The sequence below is a fragment of the Sturnira hondurensis genome, unplaced genomic scaffold (assembly GCF_014824575.4).
Source record: "Sturnira hondurensis isolate 20B ecotype Veracruz unplaced genomic scaffold, ASM1482457v3 Scaffold0007036, whole genome shotgun sequence".
In the NCBI taxonomy this organism is placed as follows: Eukaryota; Metazoa; Chordata; class Mammalia; order Chiroptera; family Phyllostomidae; genus Sturnira; species Sturnira hondurensis.
The window spans coordinates 3,913,922-3,928,157 of record NW_028079667.1 but is presented as its reverse complement, the minus strand read 5'-3'; the positions used below and the strand labels follow the sequence as shown (position 1 = coordinate 3,928,157).

At 36.6% G+C, this 14,236-nt stretch overlaps 1 protein-coding gene across 2 annotated transcripts in view; it reads left to right on the top strand.

The window, feature by feature from the left end:
- Positions 1 to 14,236, top strand: part of ANTXR2 (ANTXR cell adhesion molecule 2) — a 153,923-nt gene that overhangs the window by 40,301 nt on the left and 99,386 nt on the right. The window lies entirely within an intron of this gene.

The window sequence follows — 14,236 nt, the reverse complement described above, 5'->3', positions numbered from 1 at the left end:
TTAAAATAAGGGATATGTAGTTTGGAAGAAGACCTTTATTTTAATCATGTACAATTAATTTTGCTAGTAATTTAGTATTCCCACTTATGATTTTTTTCTATCCATTTGATTATGAAGAAAATGACTGGACATGTTTCAAATGTTCCCTAGCCCAACGGTAGTGGATGCAATATATTTATGATAATGGATAAGATACAGGATACACTGTATACTGGTCTTGAACCTAGAACAGAGGAAAGTAAAATATACAACCCGAAGTCTGGATTGGTGTTCAGAGAGTGAAGATTATATTTTTCTCCTTGGAACCCAACAGAATCTAGTAGTTTGAAGTTTACTTGAGCACTCAACTTCTGTGGATGCAAACATATTCAAGGCACCTGTGGGACATCACTTGTGATCATCTGAGTAGGTTAGAGCAATATCAGTTTTCTATTTTGCATTGATTAAAGGAGTGCGTAATATAACTTACAGAGGCAAGACTCTCAGAATCATTTTTTCTTTCTATAAAAAAAGAAAAATTCATTTTCTGTGTCATCTAAGAATCTGCTGTTACTGACAACATGCTTATGGCTATATTAGACTGTGTCTTGGAATTTGAAGTAGATCCGTTCTGCCTGGAGCCATCTCAACCCCAAGTGAGACTCTGTGACTTGCTGGGTAATCATATCTTGTATTAGCCATGGTAAATTTATTGACTTGATGTTTGGTCCTATTTTAAGAAATTTATAATTCCATATTGATCCTCTTGATCATTCCCCTCAATCTGCTTCCACAGCTGTCTTCTCTATCTTAACCACTGGCAGTGCCACCCTTTTTTGTTGTTCAAGTAAGAAACCTTTAATTCATTACTGATTTCTCTCCCATACAGACCATCAGCAAACTTTATTAGCTCTAATTTCAAAATACATTCACAATACAATTCTTCCCCACCACCTTTGCTGATACCATCCTAGCTGATTTCATCTCTTGCCTGGTGTATTAGCCTTTCCTTTGGATTTTCTGCATCTGTTCTCGGCAGGAGTGACCCTATTAAAGCAAATTGGCTTATGTTACTCCCCCACTTAAAATCCTCCATCATGAGTTCCCCACTCCACTCCCAGTGAAAGTCGAGTCACTGCAATGTTCCACAAGGGCCTGCAGGTTCTGACCCTCCCTATGTCTCACACTTCATCTTCTCTTGCCCTTTCAGTTATAGTCATGCTGGCCTCTTCGCTATTCCTTAGCCACGTGAGCTTGCTCTCACAGTAGTACTTTTACACTCGTTCCCTCAGCTTGAAATGCTCTTCCCCTCGTGGCTCACTCTTCTTCTTCAAGTCTTATTCTGAGCTTACCTTCTTAGAGAGATCTTCCTGGTCACCCTATGTAATCATGTGATCTTCCCTCTTCTTTGTCTGGCACTCCATTCCCTTTTAATGTTTTTGTTTTCCTCCAAAGCGTTTATTTATTATTGTGTCTCCTTTTTGCTAGAATGAATTCTGTTTGCCTGTTTCTTGCTGTATCTCTAGCAGCTGACACAATGTCTGACCTACAGGAGATTTGCTCAATGTTTGTTACCTGAAGGATGAACATATTTTTCACAAATATTTTGATTTACTAGTTATATAAACAGTTAAAAGAGTGCATTTGGTTGTTGTGGGGCAGGGACCTGTATCAGGCAGGAGAAAAATGAACAGATTCCTATTTCGGAAGGAATGCCATTTAAGAGAGCAGGTAATTATCTTGGCTTATTAATAATAATGTCTATTTAAGGAAGACACCTTACTTTCTACTCCAAAATAATTATAAAATGCAGTATGCCTGTTCTCAGATACTGAAGCATTTTCTTTAAAATTTACCTTTGGGCACAGTCTCCTTTTGAAGAAACTCCCATAGAGACTGCTGATAATGTTTAGTGATTGGTAGATAGGCTAAATATTCAGGAGATGTGATTTTAAAAAAGCATATAGAGTATAATGAATATCAGGCATGAGACGTCTTCGTCTGTTTGGCTTTTGATGCTAGGATTCCACCACCGAGCAGATTGTTTTGGGGAAGGAGCTCTGTTTAAAATAATTACTTTCTCTCTCACTCTCTCTCTTTTATTGTTGTTCAAGTACAATTTCCTCCATTTTCCCCCCTCCACCACTCCCACCCACTCCAGCCAAAGTAAAATAATTACTTTTGACTTAGTTTTTTTAAAAAAATCAAGTGCATGATACCACTGGGCAAATATTTATTTGTTAATATGTGGGCATTTGGGGACATCATTATTTGTTCTACTAAGTATGTTGCAAGTAATTTGGAGCTTTTCTTTGCCTTGAATTTTCTTCAGATACGTTTGCAGATGATGAGCTCTCTTCTGAGATTGGATTAAAATCAACACAATTGAAACAGTTTAGCCCTATAAGGTGACTGATGCTTAATTTACTTGCCTAATTATCTTTTGGCTACGGACTCAAACCCATTAAGTAGCTAGTTAGTCTACATTTCAAGTAAACACATCTGGCCCAACAATGAATGAAGGTTTTTCCTGTGTGAGGGTGACAGATGTGGTGATGGTTCCCCCTGTTCTCTCACTTAAATAATTAACGTCGTGCTGGTGAAGTAACCTTAGACAGACAGCCTCAAAGCCAGATGCATGGTCTCAGAGCTGGCTCTATGGGCATGTGCCTCATCTCATTAGCCTCCTCTCACAGTTCCTTTCTCTTCGTGTCATATTTCCCAAATTACATTTATTTAAAGAGTATTTCTTTAAAAAAAACCAGGGCTTGTGAATTTGGGTTTGAAAGAGAGTTAACATGAAAATGCTGACTTGGAGATGAGAATGAAGCATGTAGTCAAGTGGGTAGGACTCGGGTTTGCGTTGGGAAGTTGGTGTCACGGACTAAACAAAAGGGAAAGCCCTCTGGGAATTCGTACGCACGGACATCGTGTTTAGCATTGTTGACGTAGGTCTCTTAAGTACTTTCTTTGGGAGAATCTCTATTAAATGTCTTTATTTGGTAGAGATGTTTACACTGAGATGAACAAATTCTTAGGATTGAAGCGGAAATTATGTAAAGGTGGTAGTAACGAGGTTGTTTTTTCTATTTCAGTGGATACAAGTTGATTTTCAAATGTCACGTGATTAAACTTTCTTACTGAGAAAAAGCTGTAGATTGTTTGGAAATTTATTTTTAACAGTGGTTTGTTTGTACCAGAAGTCCTAAAGGTTGAATGGAAAGGACTCTGGGAACTTCTTTGAATCCTCCCCATTTCAGGACAGTCACTTTGTGGTGTTAAGGGCAGGCGTGTCCAGTATTTGCAGGGTGGCCTCGTGCTCTGACCCTCATTTAGTGAGACATGAACAATAACACAGCTGCTCTGCAATCATTGAGATCTCAAACCTGTAATTTGGCAAGAAGAACAGAGCAAATTGGATAAATATACATAAACACATTGTGAAGAAAGAAAAACAGAACAGAATGATCCAGAGCCTTATCCTACAGCTCGTTTGATAGAGATGATTTAAGGAGGCATATGGTATAGTTAAATGTGCTTTCAGAAACGTTGGCCAGAATCTTCTGGCAAATATGAAATCAGTATCTAAGTCAGATAAAACTGATAGTATTAGTTCTCTTCAAAGGCAGTGTGGGAAGACACTTGACAGTGTTTTGAATAAGAAGTGGAGGGATATCAGCAAATGTGGAAACTTCTAAGCACGTGATGCTGATGGGTCATTGAGCTAAATGGTGTGGCAGGTTTGGGATTGGAGCCTGACTTGATAATAGAATCTTTGTATTCTATTATCTCAATACTCATTTTTCTCCAGATTGTTATTTTTCAATATAATCAATTTTTCTGGAATAAAATTGATTAATTTCATTTCTTTTTCTTGGTTCGACAAATTCTGCCTTTAATCCAGTTCCTCACATGAACTTATATTGAACTTGTTTTCAATATACTTATGTATTCAGATACATGTGTAATGTTTACTTACATAGTCCCTAATTCCACTGTTTTATTAGCAGATGATACAATCACAACTTTATTCTTCTGTTTCTTATGAAGAATGAGACTTAATTTATCTATTTTTATCTTGGATGCCAGAACATTAGTTATGTCTTTATTTTTGAATATAAACATTAGAATCATGGTGAGATGCACTGAGGCTGATGACCCTCTCCGATTCTGTCTTGCTACCTACCTTTCAGTGGTGAAACATTTATCTTTCACATGGTATATTGCTTTCTGATTATATATGGAAATGTGATAAGTTCACCTAATCTGCATTATATTTCTGTTTTAAATATTATATTCAGTTCTGGGAATTGCCTTTTAAGAGGAAAAACAATTAATTTAAGCACTACTAGGGGTGGCTAACAAGGTATTGCCAAGTACGGAAATATTAAATAGGATAAAAAAATTTTAATGTTTTATTGATTATGCTATGATAGTTGTCCCAATTTTTCCATTGCCCCCCCGCCCCAGCCCGATATCCCCTGTCCCCCTAGCAATCATGCCCTCTCATGTCTATGAGTCATACGTATAAGTTCTTTGGCTTCTCTATTTCCTATGCTATTCTTAACATCCTCCTGTCTACTTTGTTCCTACCAATATACTTCTTAATCCCTGTACCTTTTCTCCTATACTCCCCCTTCCCTCTCCCAGCTGATAACCCTCCAAATGATCTCCATATCTGTAGTTGTTCTGTCCCTATTCTAGTTGTTTGCTTAGTTTTTTTTTAGATTCAGTTGTTGATAGTTGTGAATTTATTACCATTTTAATGTTCATAGTTTTGATCTTCTTTTTCTTAAATAAGTCCCTTTAACATTTCATGTAATAATGGCTTAGCGATGATGAACTCCTTTAGCTTTTTCTTATCTGGGAAGCACTTTATCTGCTCTTCCATTCTCAATGATAGCTTTGCTGGATAGAGCAATCTAGGATGCAGGTCCTTGTTTTTTATCACTTTGAATACTTCTTGCCAGTCCCTCTTGCCCACAAAGTATGTTTTGAGAAATCAGCTGATGATTTTATGGGAACTCCTTTGTAGGTAACTCTCTGCTTTTCTCTTGCTGCTTTTAAGATGTTCTCTTTATCTTTAACCTTTGGCATTTTAATTATGATGTGTCTTGGTGTGGCCCTCTTTGTGTCCATCTTATTTGGGACTCTCTGTGCTTCCTGGACTTGTATGTCTACTTCCTTTGCTTAATGAGGGAAGTTTTCCTTCATTATTTTTTTCAAATAAGTTTTCAATTTCCTGCTCTTCCTCTTTCCTTTTGGCATCCCTATGATTTGGATGTTGGTATATTTGGAGATGTCCCAGAGGCTGCTTAGCCTGTCCTCATATTTTTGAATTCTTTTTTTCTTCTTNATTATGATGTGTCTTGGTGTGGCCCTCTTTGTGTCCATCTTATTTGGGACTCTCTGTGCTTCCTGGACTTGTATGTCTACTTCCTTTGCTTAATGAGGGAAGTTTTCCTTCATTATTTTTTTCAAATAAGTTTTCAGTTTCCTGCTCTTCCTCTTTCCTTTTGGCATCCCTATGATTTGGATGTTGGTATATTTGGAGATGTCCCAGAGGCTGCTTAGCCTGTTCTCATATTTTGAATTCTTTTTTCTTCTTGCTATTGTGATGAATGCCTATTTCTGTCTTATGTTCCAACTAATTTATTTGAATCTCAGCTTCATCACCTCCACTGTTTGTTCCTTGTAAATCTTTCCTTATTTTACTTAATATAACCTTCATTTCTTCCTTGGTCTTTTTTACACCATCGCCATGCTCAATAAGTTCTTTGAGCAGCCTGACAACCAGTGTTTTGAACTCTGCATATGATAGGTTGGTTATCTCCATTTTGTTTAGTTCTTCTTTCTGAGGTTTTGATCTGTTCTTTCATTTGGCCATCTTGCTTTGTCTCCCAGATTTGGCAGCCTCCCTGTGTTTGTTTCTGTGTATTAGGTAGAGTTGCTTTGACTCCTTGTCTTAGTAGCATGGCCTATGTACAAAAGGCATGGTCAGCTTATGTTGGGTGGAGTCTTAGGTAATTGTTGGGGTGGGAAACCCACTGCACCCCTTTGTGGCTCTGTGTGGAGGGAAGGCTTACAGAGGAGGCAATGCCACTGCCTGGCTTCTGGAGGTATGCCTGACACTTTCCCTGTTTCTACTCACTTCATTTACTCCTTGTGTTCAACTGGTGCCCTTCCAGCTGTTGCCCTGGTGCTGAATCCCAGAGGGGGCAAGTCCGTGTACGTTCTAAGTTCATGTAGGCCCTTTAAGCAGAGTCTCCTGAAAAGCTGGCATTTTTTTCCTGCCATCCCAACTTCCACTGATTTTAACAGCCAGAAATTACTGGGATTTATCTTCTGGGCACTGGAACCTGAGCTGTGTGGTCTGGCCTGGGGCTGTGATCACTTGCCCCCAAGGCATTCCTCCTGATTTTTGTTTGCCTGTTCTGCCACCGCACTCTCTCCATGCCACACCATGTCTTTGCGCCACTCTGCCATCTCTGCGTTTCTGTTCTCCGCCCCTCCTACCCATTTAGAGGAACGTGGCATCTTCAAAGTCTTGGTTGTTGGATTTCCAAACAGCTCGATTTTCTGATGGTTCTGGCGTTATTTGTTTGGAAATCTAGTTGCAATTCTTTCTGTGGTTGATTGAGGAAGCAAAGCATGTTTACTTATGCCTTCATCATGACTGGAAGTTTAAATAAGATACAATTTTAAATTCTGAAAGAGAGTTCAGGTGTGATGTATCAGCTCCCTTCAAACATCAGGTCTGATCTGTCATGTGAAAGATTGATTTGCCCCTAGGAGAGAAGAAAAAACAGTGGGAGGTAGAGGGAGGCACATTTCAATTCAGCATTCGACAGATCTTTCTAACAATTAGAATTATTTTTAGAGTGTTTAGTAATTAAAATTTTCAAAGAGGGACAACTGTATGATGAGGCAGAGGATATCCTTAAATATGTATGTAACTCTTATATATTTACTTCTAAACTTTATATTATCAAAGTTTTTACTATCACTAAGATATTTAATGTATTTGAATGAAAGACACTAAAAACTGCATGATTATTTTCAAGTGTCTTTTTTATTTTATTAAAATATGTAAATCAGCAAAAAAGAGGTTGTCTTTAGTGTCATATAGAAAACATTTACAATACAACTTTAGGTGTTATGTCCAAAATCTCTCTGAAAATAGCTTTTTTTTTCTTCTGAAATCCAGCAGGCTTCCCGTCTGCAATGTTTGTTTTGGTTATGCATATATATTGAGATAGCTGGACAAGGAATGCCTTCATTCAGGAATCTTGTAACCATTTTGAAGAATATAATTTTAGACAAAACATTAATTTACATATATATTCTTAACTAGAAGTAGAATCTTTAAACTATCACAAATATGAAATCTTATTTTTTAACTTGTGATCTTTATTATGTATAAAGCTAACTTTTAAAAAGCTCTGGAGAATATTTAATACTAGCACTTGATTTCAAAATAGCTGAAGTCACTTTAATTTTAATAACTTTTTGAGTAGTTGCCAGTTTAATTTTCAGTATGTGCAAATTGAAGGTAAATTATTTATTACTTCCAGCAAATGTCTTTCACAGTTTTATTTAATTTTTTTCATTTTTTAATGGATCATAAAATAGCAGTCTTTTATTGGATATGCATAAAGTCAGTAGCAAATGAATACCTTGCAAATTGGTTGCTGTGGATTGAAATGTCAGTCATATTTTGTGGAGTGTGAAATTTCTGAGATCATAGTAGCTCTGACATATGGCACTGAGCTCTTCTGTTTTGGAGTTGTCAGACATCTTTAAAAATTAAATACAAGCACTGTGACCATTAGGCCTTATTGAATTTTATTTACTCAACTATATATCACAATACTACCGAATAATTTCTCATATGGAATGAATTTAGTTTTATCACTATTGAGTATCAGTAGTGATCATTGATATTAAAATGCACTCCAGACAATGTTTTTGTCATGTTAGGTTGTTTAAGTTTCTTCTCTCCATCTACTTTAAAAAAAAATGTTTTAAGGATGAAGCCAGGAGGTCTAAACAACCAATAAACAGTGTAGAACCAATTTGTAGAAGAGGAACTGGGAAGAGCCCTAGGGCTCAGCCTCGTCTTCCCCGCCCACTCCGCAGCGTGTGCGCTGCAGGCCGCCCGTCCCCTTTCAGAAGGTCCTCGCTTGTGTTTCTCAACTTCATTTTCTCACCTGCCTGGATGTTTCTTTTCAGATGTTACCTCAGGCTCCTCTTCTTACAGCCCTTTAACTCTCAATTTTCACCATGGTTGGATTCCTGACCCACAAACCCACCTTCTCTAAGGCTTCCTTTTCCTGCAGATGGGCTCTAGATCTCCAACAAGATCTTTTTCTTAGCTCAAACCCCACTATTCAAATGTCCACTATCCCCACTATCTCAGTGTCTGCTAACTCATTTGGCTTTCCGACAGCCACCTTAAATTTGAAGGTCCCGAGTTAAACTCGTGTACTTCTGTTCAAACCTTCTTTTCCTATGTAGGAAAAGGAAACCTACATAGTAAGAATATAAATGTAAATTAAAGTTTTCTCTAAAATTATGTTCTTCAGAATACTTAAAAGATTCCTGAATGAAGGAATTTACTATGTAAACCCACCCACCTGTGCAGGACAGAACCTTCGAAATCCTGTTTTTTATTCCTCACCTGCAACCAGTAAATATCCCAGTCCTGTATATTCTCAGCCCTTACTGTCTCTCAGTTTTCATTTTCACACTACCCTCATTGCCACTATTTTAGTTCAATTCTACTTTGGTTTTTTGAAACACATTCTTAACTGGCCTTTCTATGTAGAAATGTACTCTTCCAACCCGTGCTCTACACTGCAACAAGGATGATACTTGTAAAGCACAATTTTAACTGTATTTCCACTTACCTGAAAACCCGTTAAGACTAATTCCAATGGCTAAAGGTGGCATCCTGGGTTCTTCACGATCCTTCCCCTACTGCCCTTTCCAGGCTGAAGGCACATATTCTCACTCTTGCACTCTATGTTGCTGCCACATTGAATGGCTTTTGGTTCCTTGATAGTTCTTTGACTTTGTTGCCTTCAGCCTGTGAAGTAGTGCTCCCTCTACTTGGATTCCCTTCTAATCTCTTTTCCTAACTCTCAGTTATTCTCTGGGATTCGTTTTAGAGAGGTCTCCCTGCAGAAAAGCTTTGTTGATGCTCCCAAGGCTGGGTCATTGTATTTCCCATCTTGTCCTTTAGGACCCTGGTGTTTTACCTATTTCAGTTACTATCACATTCATTGTAATGGCTTATGCGACTTTGATTATACTGTAATGCTTTGTTTTATTGGCTATTGCAGCCCTGTTATCAAGCACAGCCTAGGTTGGTCTATTACATGTAATTTATGAATATATACTTCATTAACTAGTAATAAAGTGATTGAAGGATTGATTGAGGGATTGATTGAATAAACTTATTGGCAAACATTCATCAACCATTTTAGACCGGGATTTTAGATTTTAGGTTTAACACACAGCTCAATGTTGCTATTATGTTGGGTTTAATCAAGATAATGTTTTGCAACAGGAAGGAAATAGCCTTGAAAAATGTCTTTACATGAACCTTCATGACATTATAGGCTAGTTATTTTGTGAAAAGCTTAGTTCTCTCTATTTTTATATGGTGGTAGGAGAATTAAATTATTTAAATAAAACAAAAAAGCATTAGGAATTTATTTCACTGCTGCTTTACATTCTTCTGTAATATCTGTTTTTTTAAAACTTGGATCAAAAGGTTACCTTGATATTTTGAATAATCTGTGAATATGTGAAACACAGAGTTTATTTTTGTATTATTATTTATGAATGATTGTATTATTGTTCAAAGGAGCAACTGTAAATCTACCTTTGCCCCACCCTGGATGGAATTAAGTAAAAACAGCATGGCTTTACGCGTTTTTGTCTGTAATAAAGTCTCTGTAGATAAGAGTACTGGTTCTACCGTCGCACTCATGCAGGAGTTACATAGCAATAGGAGTGAGAATCAATAGATGCTAACCGAAGAAACATAGAATATGACGGGAAGCATTAAATACACATGTTGGAGTCTTGAGGTGAAGAAAGGTCAAGGTACTGGTTTGGATTAGAGGGTGAGGCAGCTTCTCCAGTCTGTGTGCTAGCGAGGGAGCGGCACAGCTTTGGACAGAGGCATCAGCTCACAACTGTGCCAAAATTGTCCTAATGATTTAAAAACTGTGTTTCTGAAGAAGCAGCAAAATTTAATAACAGAATGAACTTTCAGCTTGACTGGTGTAGCTCAGTGGATTGAAGGTGGGCCTGCAAACCCAAAAATTGCTAGTTTGATTCCCAATCAGGGCACATGCCTAGGTTTGTGGGCCAGGCCCCTGATGGTGGGTACGTAAGAGGCAACCACATACTGATGTTTCTCTCCCTTTCTGTCTCCCTCCATTTCCCCTCTGTCTAAAAATAAATAAATATTTTTTTTAGAAAATAGAAGGAACTTTTACAGTGTGTTTTTCATGTTTGCAACACTTACAAAAATATTTCCCAGCAAATATATATGTGTATATGCATGTATATACATTCACTAATAAATAGTGTATAATAAATGCCATTATAAATAGACATGAGAAATATGTGAATGTAGTGAAAAATTAGAGGAATGATACTAAACTCTTGCCAGTGAGATGATTTTAAATACAACACCCTAAAATATTTATTGAAGATTAAGGTAGTATGAGGTAAAAGTGACTACAGAATTAGAGAAGCCCAATATTTGGGCAAGTTGTCTTTTAAGCTTCAGTTTCTTTATTTGGAAACTGGAGATAATGCTACTGCCAAACTCAGTGAATTACTGTGAGAAGTAAATGAGAAGATAAGTGTAGTACGTCTGGCTCATAGTAAGGAACCAATAAATGCCATCATTATTAGCACTGTTGTTGACGGCAATGCTTTGATCAGGAAGGTGAGGATTATATTTTTTAATTGACTCCAGGTGTCAAAAGAGTCATCAGGTGGCTTTCCATGTCTGTGGAGCCTTAATTCAGTTTTATATGACACCAGACACTTTATACTAGACCGAGATTTGGGGACAATGTACAGTTATTTTGGTTGCCTGTAAGATCTGATCAGCATGCATTTCTACTATAGGAAAGAGTGAACTTGATTGTAGGATAAAAACTTTGCTTTACTGATCCCTTGCGAGTTGAATCAGTAAGATTACCTGCAACCATCATACATTGTCATAAATTAAATGATCTCTCTTGCAACTGAAACCTTGTCACATGCTTTCTGGTACGTGCTTTAAAGTGGAGGAATTAGGAACTAGAAAAGATTATTTTTGGATTCAGTCATGCTTAGTCTTCAACAAAACAAAACAAAACAAGACTCTCAGTTTTGCAGAATAAGCAATTAGTTTGAAGTTTTCTTTTTTTAGTAAACCACTTGGCATTCTGCTTTGGAATAGTTCAGAAGTTCACTTAAGTTAGTATAAACACCCCAACTTCTCATTCTTCTGTGGATTTAGCTAAGCTTTTTAAAAAATTTTTTGAAGAGAATATTTTACAAGAAATATTTTAATAGTATTCCTGAATTTTGAAAAAAAAAAACAGATTTGAAGAAGTTTGTTAGTAGTTACTTTTCTGTTGGCTCCATTTCTGTACAAATCCAAACAAAATATCGCCTTGAGGCAAGAAACACATTAAGAATTTTCATTTCATCAAGCATCTGTAGTATGATGGAAAGAGTTCAAAATTTGTTAGAATCCTAGTTTTACCACTCTGGGCAAGGTAATTAACATTTCTGGGCTTCGTGTACCCTATTTGTGGAACCTTGCTGGAAGGGTTATCGTAAGGATTAAAAGAGACAATGTCCATAAAATGCCTATGATAGCAGCTGGCACGTAGCAGGCACTAAACAACGTTTCTCATCTCCCCTCTCTGGTATCATTATTGAAAATTTTACCAGAGGCTTGAGATTATTTCTGTTTAATTCTGACTCTTCATAACTAATAGTATTTGGCAATTGATTCAAAAACATAAAGAAGAAATCTTTTAAATATAACAAAATTATATTAATTCAGAGTAATTGAGGCAAAGTTTCTGGCTCTTAATTTTTGCAATGTAGAATATTGTATGGAAGCCAAATTAACAAAATGTTACCTATATTTTTGCTTTAATGAATCGATAGCTTTGATTTGTTAGCCAACTGATGATTATATGATAATATTTTTTGTCAACTCTTTTGAAAATAGCTATTTTCTTAATAGTTTAAATTCTCCTCGTCATTTTTTCCTTTGATATTTTGTTAGAGCTATTTTTTATTTTATTTTTTAACTTTTTAAATTTTATTTATTTAACTTTAGAGGGGAAGGGAAGGAGAGAAGGAGAGAAATATCAATGTATGGTTGCCTCTCATGCGTCCCCTGCTGGTCACTGGCCTGCAACCCAGGCATGTGCCCTGACTGGGAATCGAACCACGTTCCTGTGGTTCGCAGGCCTGCGCTCAATCAGGGCTAGAGCTATTTTTTAAAAACAGTTACTAACTTCTGGCTGACTGGTCCCAAATAATAAACTACTAGTCTCTAAATTAATAGAATTTTAATTATTGTGAGTTATTTTATAATTTGAAGTTATATTTAGGAAATGAGAACTACATTTTAACTATGATATTTCTTAACCATGGACAAAATTTACACTCTCTCTTTTCTACATTTGTCAGGATATTGAAATATTGAGCTGGCCAAAAAGTTTTTTTCTTAAAATGAAAGACACGTATTTTCATTTTCACTAGAAACTGTATTGATTTGGGTATTTTGAGAATGTTGGCTATCTCCCACATGGTATAATGTTGATTGTTCTCAATTAATGTCTGGATTTGACCTCTATCATCTTCAGCTGGTCCATCCTGGCCATGGGGCATTGTGCAGTGAGAAGTCTGCAGCAGAAAACTTCGCAAACCACTTTTGACACCTTTGATTAGTCACAGCATCGTCTCCATGCCCTGCACACATCTTTCTTTGCATTTCAGTTGCATTTTTACCTTTCTTAGAATAATAAAGCATAACATGCTCAAAATGTTGCTTATTTTCTTCCATCTTCAATATTAAAATGGCTACATAAAATTCACCAGTTTGAATAAGGTTTTAAAAATGCATGCTGATGTGATAGTTGTCACAAAATTTAACAAAGTCATTTTGAATGAAGTTCAAGACAACTAAGCGCTACTAGAGGCATCTTATAGAAAAAAACAAGTGAACTTTTTGGCCAACCCAATATCTTGGAACCATCTATAACCTATAATGCCTACAAATAAATAACAAGAGTTTTTTCTTTTAGTTTATCTTTGTCTTTTATTATCACTTTCTCTGTTTTATTTTTCAATAGTTTGTAATTTCCAATTGTATATTCTTAATCAATGATCTTGTGATGACAGTAATATCTATCTATAGGTAGGAAAACTAAGCTAAATGGAAATCAAGGATTTTTTTTTCTCTTTAGATATTTTTGAACCTGAAACTATCTCACCATTTCTCTGGATTAAAGACATTTTTTTCTAATTTATTTAAACTACACTACTTTCCTCTTATCCATGGGGGATACATTCCAAGGTTGTTAGTGGGTGCCTGAAACTGTAGATAGTACCAGACCCTATTAATTCATATACTATATTTTTTCTGCACACATATACCTTTCATTTAGAAGGAGCACATAGTGACTTCGTTTTGGCACATCTGAATTACAAGCATCCCTGTTACACTCTGGGGCCATTTTTAAATAAAATAAGGGTCACAGTGAACACAAGCACTGAGATAGCTTGACAGTCATCTGATAATGGAGCAGGCTGATTAAGTGCCTACAGGGGGAAAAGCATATATGGCATGAATAAGCTGGAGGAAGGGATGATTGAGTCCTGGACCAGACAGAGCAGGATGGTGAGAAATTCATCGTGCTACTCAAGACAGCATGCAGTTTAAAACAGGAATTTTTAATTTGTGTAATTCTCCATTTTTCACTTTTTCAGACCCTAGTTGACCATGGGTAAATAAAACCACTATAAGCAAAACTTCAGATAAGGAGAGTACTACTGTAAACAAACAAACAGGAATTTCTTGGTGTTTCCACTTTTGTTAATACTTCTTTTAGGAACAATTATATCACTTAAGGAATTTGCCTCTGGCTGTTCCAGTAAGGACTGGAGCTAAGAAAGAAAAAAGCTGAGCTAACTGATCAAAAGCTTTGACTTTTTGAGTAGA